The sequence below is a fragment of the Notolepis coatsorum genome (assembly GCF_963971535.1).
Source record: "Notolepis coatsorum genome assembly, chromosome: 9".
NCBI classification, from domain to species: domain Eukaryota; kingdom Metazoa; phylum Chordata; class Actinopteri; order Aulopiformes; family Paralepididae; genus Notolepis; species Notolepis coatsorum.
In genome coordinates, this window is record NC_140173.1 from 63,330,536 (window position 1) to 63,340,808 (window position 10,273).

Consider the following 10,273-nt stretch of genomic DNA (forward strand, 5'->3'; position numbering starts at 1 on the left):
ACGTCGTAGAGTGTCCCGCGGAGCCCCTCCTCTTGCCATGAAAGCATCCGTTATGAAAAAAGCGTCCATTTTTCACTGAGAGAGGATGACGGTCTTACTGTTCCATTTACATTTACATTTAACTATTGTGAAAAACTCACCTTTTCAGTGCCTTGTAGATACATTTGGCCAGTATTCAGAAACGGTGCCTTTAAACGAGTCGTTTGCACTTCCGACTTGTGATGTCACGGGAAACAGCTCATTGCAAAGTGCGGCCCTTGACTTGTGTGTGAACAAAATGGTGGCTTGTTTTCGACCTAAAGTTGAACCAAAAATATGTTTCTGACACAATTTTTGGCTGTAAGTTTCATATGATACTGCTGGATCTTGAGTCATATTTGATCGTATCTGATCGTACTTGTACAGACAGCTCATTACAGACACAGATACAGCTCACTGAGAACAGGACTGCAACAGAGAGGTATAGAGGCTGCTAGAATGAGAACAGGACTGAAACAGAGAGGTATAGAGGCTGATGGAATGAGAACAGGACTGAAACAGAGAGGTATAGAGGCTGCTAGAATGAGAACAGGACTGCAACAGAGAGGTATAGAGGCTGATGGAATGAGAACAGGACTGAAACAGAGAGGTATAGAGGCTGCTAGAATGAGAACAGGACTGAAACAGAGAGGTATAGCGGCTGCTAGAATGAGAACAGGGCTGAAACAGAGAGGTATAGAGGCTGCTAGAATGAGAACAGGACTGCAACAGAGAGGTATAGCGGCTGCTAGAATGAGAACAGGACTGCAACAGAGAGGTATAGAGGCTGCTAGAATGAGAACAGGACTGAAACAGAGAGGTATAGAGGTTGCTAGAACAGGACTGAAACAGAGAGGTATAGACTATAGAGGCTGCTAGAATGAGAACAGGACTGAAACAGAGAGGTATAGAGGTTGCTAGAATAGGACTGAAACAGAGAGGTATAGAGGCTGCTAGAATGAGAACAGGACTGAAACAGAGAGGTATAGAGGCTGCTAGAATGAGAACAGGACTGAAACAGAGAGGTATAGAGGCTGCTAGAATGAGAACCAGGCTGAAACAGAGAGGTATAGAGGCTGCTAGAACAGGACTGAAACAGAGAGGTATAGAGGCTGCTAGAACAGGACTGAACCAGAGAGATATAGAGGTTGCTAGAACAGGACTGAAACAGAGAGGTATAGAGGTTGCTAGAACAGGACTGAAACAGAGAGGTATAGAGGCTGCTAGAATGAGAACTGAAACAGAGAGGTATAGAGGCTGATAGAACAGGACTGAAACAGAGAGGTATAGAGGCTGCTAGAACAGGACTGAAACAGAGAGGTATAGAGGTTGCTAGAATGAGAACCGGACTGAAACAGAGAGGTATAGAGGCTGCTAGAATGAGAACAGGACTGAAACAGAGAGGTATAGAGGCTGCTAGAATGAGAACAGAACTGAAACAGAGAGGTATAGAGGCTGCTAGAATGAGAACAGGACTGAAACAGAGAGGTATAGAGGCTGCTAGAATGAGAACAAGGCTGAAACAGAGAGGTATAGAGGCTGCTAGAATTAGAACAGGACTGAAACAGAGGGGTATAGAGGTTGCTAGAACAGGATTGAAACAGAGAGGTATAGAGGCTGCTAGAATGAGAACAGGACTGAAACAGAGAGGTATAAAGGCTGATAGAACAGGACTGAAACAGAGAGGTATAGAGGCTGCTAGAACAGGACTGAAACAGAGAGGTATAGAGGTTGCTAGAACAGGACTGAAACAGAGAGATATAGAGGTTGCTAGAACAGGACTGAAACAGAGATATAGAGGTTGCTAGAACAGGACTGACACAGAGCGGTATAGAGGTTGCTAGAATGAGAACAGGACTGAAACAGAGAGGTATAGAGGCTGCTAGAATGAGAACAGGACTGAAACAGAGAGGTATAGAGGCTGCTAGAACAGGACTGAAACAGAGAGGTATAGAGGTTGCTAGAACAGGACTGAAACAGAGAGGTATAGAGGTTGCTAGAACAGGACTGAAACAGAGAGATATAGAGGTTGCTAGAACAGGACTGAAACAGAGCGATATAGAGGTTGCTAGAACAGGACTGAAACAGAGAGGTATAGAGGCTGCTGGAACAGGACTGAAACAGAGAGGTATAGAGGTTGCTAGAACAGGACTGAAACAGAGAGATATAGAGGTTGCTAGAACAGGACTGAAACAGAGAGATATAGAGGTTGCTAGAACAGGACTGAAACAGAGAGGTATAGAGGCTGCTAGAATGAGAACAGGACTGAAACAGAGAGGTATAGAGGCTGCTAGAATGAGAACAGGACTGAAACAGAGAGGTATAGAGGCTGCTAGAATGAGAACAGGACTGAAACAGAGATATAGAGGCTGCTAGAATGAGAACAGGACTGAAACAGAGAGATATAGAGGCTGCTAGAATGAGAACAGGACTGAAACAGAGAGATATAAGTGCTGCTAGAATGAGAACAGGACTGAAACAGAGAGGTATAGAGGCTGCTAGAACAGGACTGAAACGGAGAGGTATAGACTATAGAGGCTGCTAGAATGAGAACAGGACTGAAACAGAAATATAGAGGCTGCTAGAATGAGAACAGGACTGAAACAGAGAGGTATAGACTATAGAGGCGGCTAGAATGAGAACAGGACTGACACAGAGAGGTATAGAGGCTGCTAGAATGAGAACAAGACTGAAACAGAGAGGTATAGAGGCTGATAGAATGAGAACAAGACTGAAACAGAGAGGTATAGAGGCTGCTAGAATGAGAACAAGACTGAAACAGAGAGGTATAGAGGCTGCTAGAATGAGAACAGGACTGAAACAGAGAGGTATAGAGGCTGCTAGAATGAGAACAAGACTGAAACAGAGGGGTATAGAGGCTGCTAGAATGAGAACAGGACTGAAACAGAGAGGTATAGAGGCTGCTAGAACAGGACTGAAACAGAGGGGTATAGAGGCTGCTAGAATGAGAACAAGACTGAAACAGAGGGGTATAGAGGCTGCTAGAATGAGAACAGGACTGAAACAGAGAGGTATATAGGCTCCTAGAACAGGACTGAAACAGAGAGGTATAGAGGTTGCTAGAACAGGACTGAAACAGAGAGGTATAGAGGCTGCTAGAATGAGAACTGAAACAGATAGGTATAGAGGCTGATAGAACAGGACTGAAACAGAGAGATATAGAGGTTGCTAGAACAGGACTGAAACAGAGAGGTATAGAGGTTGCTAGAACAGGACTGAAACAGAGAGGTATAGAGGTTGCTAGAACAGGACTGAAACAGAGAGATATAGAGGTTGCTAGAACAGGACTGAAACAGAGATATAGAGGTTGCTAGAACAGGACTGAAACAGAGAGGTATAGAGGTTGCTAGAACAGGACTGAAACAGAGAGGTATAGAGGTTGCTAGAACAGGACTGAAACAGAGAGGTATAGAGGCTGCTAGAATGAGAACAGGACTGAAACAGAGAGGTATAGAGGCTGCTAGAATGAGCACAGGACTGAAACAGAGAGGTGTAGAGGCTGCTAGAATGAGCACAGGACTGAAACAGAGAGGTATAGAGGCTGCTAGAATGAGAACAGGACTGAAACAGAGAGGTATAGACTATAGAGGCTGCTAGAATGAGAACAGGACTGAAACAGAGATATAGAGGCTGCTAGAATGAGAACAGGACTGAAACAGAGAGGCATAGAGGCTGCTAGAACGCATAATGTGAGTGATCAAAGATTTAACTAGTTGAAAAGGACTACAATATGGGACCTTAAAACAAATCCCCCACTGCTTTCAACTTCGATGTATTGGCCTTGTTATGCATTCATACTGGATGAATAGCTATTGGTGAGTGTTGATGGTTTATGTGTGGTGCAGCATTTTGGCTGTAAAGTGATTGCGTCATTGATGGTGGTAATATGAGTTATATGTCGTGACACTGATTCACTGTCATAATTCAAAATGCTGCACTATAAGGCATGTGAGCACTTCAGCTGGTTAGTATGCACACTGTAGATGTAGCTGGTTAGTACACACACTGTAGATGTAACTGGTTAGTACACACTGTAGATGTAGCTGGTTAGTACACACACTGTAGATGTAGCTGGTTAGTACACACTGTAGATGTAACTGGTTAGTACACACACTGTAGACGTAGCTGGTTAGTACACACACTGTTGTAGCTGGTTAGTACACACACTGTAGATGTAGCTGGTTATATTATCGTACTTGGCCATCGCGTCCCGCTCTTAAGCCTATCAAGATATACCTCATCTCATGTACCTATTGTACTCCACCAACGAAAAAAAAAATATGCCCATCACCTGCCGGGTCCCGCCCCTATGGAGGCGTAGCCTATAAGACACTAGGCATGGTCACCAAACACCCTTCCTCTATTTTTGTTTCCATCATAACGGTCGCATTGCGTCTTATGTAACTAGTTGTTATGAAAAGATTATGAGAAATTGCGTAATGTTGAAAGTTTACCGGAGGTTTGCTTACCCCTGGAATCTTCGGGGCATGTTTCAGCGACACGTCGGGCCTATTCTGATGTTTCCTCATCTGGTGGCAGCAAGTTGAGGAGCAGCGTACAAGGTTGGCTATCGAGCTGGCTTGTACACAGGTAGGCCCTGTGTCAACAGGCATTGATGTTGGTGTTAGTAATGCTGGTTTGTTTTGTTACACAACCATGTTGTGTGTCGGCGCCAGGGGCGGGATGGTTTGGTGAACGTTCACTGCAGTGAACGGGTTCCGAGCGGTCCTGGACGCGTGCTGCTAAACAACTAAGCTACATGCTAATGCTAACACTACTGCTACGCTGTTCTAATGTCTCCGCCGTGGGATGTGGCCGCTTTTCCCTCCTCTTGCCCGGTTCATCAATGAAGGTCAGTCGGTAGCTAATGTGGGGGTTTTGCTGAGTCCTATTTTACCTTTTTTACGGGTAAATGGGTTGACAACAGGGTAGGCCGTGGCTAGGTAGCCTAGCCAGGTAGCGTTAATCCTGTGCCCCGGCGGGGTTTGTTGAATGGTGTTCCCACCTGGGAGCCGATGCTTGAGGCTCGGCGGGTAGCAGTAGAGCTATACTACTGCAGGATGGGACTTAACGGCGGCCCGTGTTGTGGCTCAGCTGACTGTTTTCTGTCCATAGTAGCGTTGAACGCTATGCTATAGTAGTGTAGTGGGCTACTGTTTTGTTCTGTCTCTCTGCTATGAGAAGGTCTGTCTATGCTACAGCTTTCTCTCCTCTCAACCATTCATGCTGACGGTCAATCGGTGTCTATTGGGGGAGTAGTGCGGGGGGGGCTTTGTTTACCTTTTGGTAAATGGGCTAAGCTAGGGCTGGTGTGCTGTTGTGAATATTTTGAATGAATGCGGGACTGGTTATCTCTGGTCCGCCTCCCCTTAACGTTGTGTATTATGGGCTTGCTCATTCTACAGTATTTTGTGGTGTTAGTTATTTTATTCATTTAACCCCTTCATGGTGCACACCACAGTGGAGGTTGCTGTTTGCAACCACCAATAGTGCTCCGTGTTAAACATCAGTCCTTTGCTTTTGACATATTGAAACAGTGCCCCGCCCGGCCGACGCCATGGGTGGGTCGGCCTGGCGAGTGGCTGGTAGGCTGCTAAAGCCTGTACCGCCACGGTATGGAATTGGCTGCGATTAGAACTGTGTTCGAATTGCTGTTTTTTCTATCAAAAAAATGGTGTCTGGTGGCAGGGCCTTGAGGGCCAGCCGACGTCGACACATCGCGCAAGGTTGTTGACGTTATCAGCTTTGACCTAGCCGCAAGCTATAACCGCTCAGGGTTCCCCTCTCCGCAGGGGTTTTTGGTCTGGAGCACGGGCGGTATTGTCCTAGGCCCCACACCGCCTCACACCGCGCAGCCAGAAGAAGAGAGACACGGCCTCGTCAGCGGCGATGACGAGGCCCTCGACAGGCGGCCATGTTTTTCCCCCGCCAGAGGTATCCTGGGCGTTGAATCGACAGGTGTCCACAAGGGATCGGCCATGTTGGATGGGCTCGGCTTGAACAACAAGCCGTCACCGTCCTGCCGCGAGCAGCCCGCTCTCCGATCACTCCCTCCCCCAACACCAGCGGAAAAAGGGGGCTCTGATTGTTTCCTTTGGCTGCGGGCCGCGTGCCTTCGTTGAAGCGCGGGCGGCCCCACTTTTCGCTTCTCATGGGGACAGGGGCTGACACCCAGTTGATGGCTGAGCCTGGGTCTGTCCGTGAGAATGTTGTGCTGTCAAGCGGCTCCCACACCATAAGCTGTGTTGGTTGAGCCTGGTGTTACGTCTGTCAACTATAAGTGTTGTCAGCAGGGGGGCTCGAAACCTTTTAAGGCACACAGTGTGGGCTTCCCCGGCCTCGCCTTCGCCAGGCCAGGTATCATGTTGGTACCTCCCACTCCCGCGAGATCGGCAGTGGTCTGAAATGAAGAGGAGCGCGTGATTTAGGTGATAGTAATATCACTGCAGGGCTACGGTGTGTAGGCCCATGGGGTCCTCACGCCTTGCATGTCCGGCTGCAGAACAACTCCTCAGCATGTTCTGGAGGGGTGTTCAGTGGGCGGGCTTATTGTCACCTGGATTGATGTCAGCTTCCCCCGTATCAAACCGGCCCTTTCTGTCGGGGTCCCCCCTTGGGTGCGATTGCCTCGTGGGTAGTGTCGGGTTCCGACCCGACTCCACGGAGCGCTCTGCTCGCAAAGGTCCAGGGTTGGCTACGCACAGCGGGTGGGACCGGGCCGACTATCTACAGTTCCTGGCGGACCTGCGCCACATGGCTGTGGGTGCGTTGGGAGTGTCATCACATATGACTACGGCAGTACCATATGTCGAGGTGGATGGAGAGAACGCTGAGGCGGGGACTTGTGTTTACACAACCCCACCCGTTTTCGGGTTTGGTACAGACCCTATTGTCATGGTCACCAGCAGTGACAGCTCTGGTCAACGAGATCCAATCTCTGTGGACGAAGCAAGCCATCGTCGTGGCGTTCTCCTCCCGGTGTTCTCTGGTGCCTGAGAAATCGGGAGGGGGGGGTGTCAGACCCATGCTGGACCTGTCCCATGGGAAGGTTCTGCATTTTTTGGATCGTCTCCTACCTGTTGAACACTGTCAGGTGGGGGTCTGGTTCTCCTCCATAGATCTGTAGGATGCGTATTCGCATCTCCGATCTTCCATCCTAGGGCTTACCTACGCTTCCTTTGCAGGGTTAGCGTATGAGTACCAGAGGCTGCCGTTCGGTTTTTTCTCTGGCTCCCCGCATCTTCACCAAGTGCGTGGAGGCCGCACTGGGGCCTCTGCGTCGTCAGGGGTTACGAAGTGTATTCTGCCCTGACGACGTTCTGGTCCTTCGCGGTCAAGGTGGATCGTCGGGTCTCGTACCAGGCAGGTCCCTACCAGCCTGGGGTTTGCTGTAGACTGGAAGTAGAGTACTCCTCTTCCCAGTCAACGATTGGAGGGCTATGGGCATCCCTCTCAGAGAGTGTTGTCGACACCCTGAAGAAGGCCATGTAGGCCGAAACATGTTGGACTTTTAAAAGATTTTTCTAAATAATGTAAGCCACTTATTAAAGGCTTTTTAAAAACTGTAGAGCTGCCTTGGATCTCAACCTCTCTCATATAAGCGAATCCTACCCCGGATTTAATCCAAAGAGCACCTACCTGAAACAAAATAAGAACGCTGAAGCCCTCTCCATATCCTTTGTTCTGTGTTGTCGACACGCTCGGGAAGTTCCGTCCTAGGACGGTTACGGCGCTGTCTCACGTCACGTTTTTCACTGATGCCTCCCTCGCTGGTGACGCGTCGGGCCAACGCAGTAGGGGGCAGCTGGCAAACCATGCTGCCGGGTCTGTGCTACGTTCAATGTGTTGGTATTGAAAGCGGTCCTTCTAATCCTCAAACGGTGTTGATCAGGACGGACAATACGACGTCAGTGTCGTATATCGACAGACAGGGAGGAGTACGCTCCCCCGTCTGCACCAGGCGGCGGGCGGCTGGCTATGGGCGTCCTCCATCTGCGCGGCCTGAGGGCTCCCCACATCCCCAACAGGGTGAATGTGGGTACAGGTGTACTGTCGCGGGGCGGTCCTCATCCTGACGGGTGGGGATTACGTCCGGACATAGCCAGGCAGGTCTGGGACCGATGCCGTGCCGCCTGGGATTCTTCCCCATACATCTGTTAGGTCAGTTGTTGGGACGGGTACGTTGAGGGGCGCGGGTTCTTGATCCTGATGGCGCCGGACCGGGGCGCAGCTGTGTGGTTCCCGGTCCTGATCCAGCTACTGGTAGTCTGGAGAGGATGGACCCTTCTGTGGTTGATACCATCCGGAATGCGCAGGCTCCCTCCACTGTCGCGCTTTACGCGGGCAGATGGCGTATGTTCCAAGTGTGGTGTAAGGCGGGGGGCCGGGACCCAGTCTCCTGCCCCCTGGATGCTGTCCCCGGTCCTGATCCAGCTACTGGTAGTCTGGAGAGGATGGACCCTTCTGTGGTTGATACCATCCGGAATGCGCAGGCTCCCTCCACTGTCGCGCTTTACGCGGGCAGATGGCGTATGTTCCAAGTGTGGTGTAAGGCGGGGGGCCGGGACCCAGTCTCCTGCCCCCTGGATGCTGTCCTTAGTTACCTCCAGTCTCTCCTTGATAGACTGTCGGCTTCGACGGTGAGGGTATATGCAGCAGCTATATCCTCCTATCATGAGGGATTTGAGGGGGATGTCTTGTTCAGCCACGCTCTTTGGCTCCGAGTTGGGATCTTCAATTGGTCCTCGTCGGTTGTCCTTGGCCCCGTTTGAGCCTCTTGAGCAAGCGCCGTTGGAACAGCTGTCGTTCAAGACCGCGTTCTTGCTGGCCGTCACCTCCGCTGAATGCGTGGGTGTGCTTTGTGCTCTCTCGGTACGACCAGGGTGCCTGTCTTTCGTTCCGATTGCGGTGCCACTCTGCGGCCTAATCCTGCCTGATCCTGCCTGATCTTTTACTGGAAACGGGTTTTTTGGCGAGGAAGAGTGTTTGGTGACCATGCCTAGTGTCTTATAGGCTACGCCTCCATAGGGGCTGGACCCGGCAGGTGATGGGCGTATTTGTTTTTTCGTTGGTGGAGTACAATAGGTACATGAGATGAGGTATATCTCGATAGGCTTAAGAGCGGGACGCTTAGCTAGTACTCATATAACTAGGTTATATACATAACCTTTCGTTAGTACACACACTGTAGATGTAGCTGGTTAGTACACACTGTAGATGTAACTGGTTAGTACACACACTGTAGATGTAACTGGTTAGTACACACTGTAGATGTAGCTGGTTAGTACACACTGTAGATGTAGCTGGTAAGGACGCGCATCCCACATGCCACCAGGGAACGGATGTGAAGCGAAACCTCCGTCACAGCCCCCAACATCGCGGGTCGCGGTAAAAAAAAACCAACCCCGTGGCAAGGCCGTAGCAGCGGGGCACGGAGGAGGTCCCAGCCCCAGGCCACCCCGGGAGGACCCCCTGAAAAAAGGGGCCTGGTGAGGTCAACGAGGCCGCGGCATCGAGACCCCACCAGACGGTCACTGGTGACACCACCCCCCACATCGCCAGCATATCGGACAGGGCCTAAACCAGGTGAAGGCCCTTCTCCCCTTGGCACGCCGCTCCGAAGTGCTCCCAAAGAGGCTTCCCCCCCACAATATCGTGGGGCCAGCCGGCACGCCGGGGAGACAACCGTCCAAAGGAGGTTGATCCCTCAATCCAGGCCGACAGGTCCCAAGAGCAGAACTCGACCTGCGCCCGGAGCACTGTGGACTAGACAGGCGCCTAAGGGGCTTACTGTAAGAACAGTATCCCGGCGGAAAGGGTGTTTCGGTATGCTGTGCACCATGTCACAATCTCCACAAACCCTGACCCCGCCAATTTATTAATCCCACAGGGTCGAGGGTCAGAGAAAGAGTTTGACACAATTGGCAGACGTTATGAAGATGCGAGGGCATACTCTCGGGCAGCCGGGGTCACACCCGGGCTCAACCTGAGAGTCGACTCTGCTACCAACACACCAGGGAGACAACCACCCCCCTATGTTTACCTTAACAGGAGGTGATTGCTCCCTTAACCCACTAAGAAACCCCACAAAGCATATTCAATCATTGAAAAAACACCCTGATCAGTCTCATAAGACCATACGCCGAGAACAGTGACAGCGAATTTCTAACAAGAAAGAGCCTCACAACGTTTCCCTTTGCTGTTTGGGACGAGCAGCAGGGAGCCAGTCTACAAA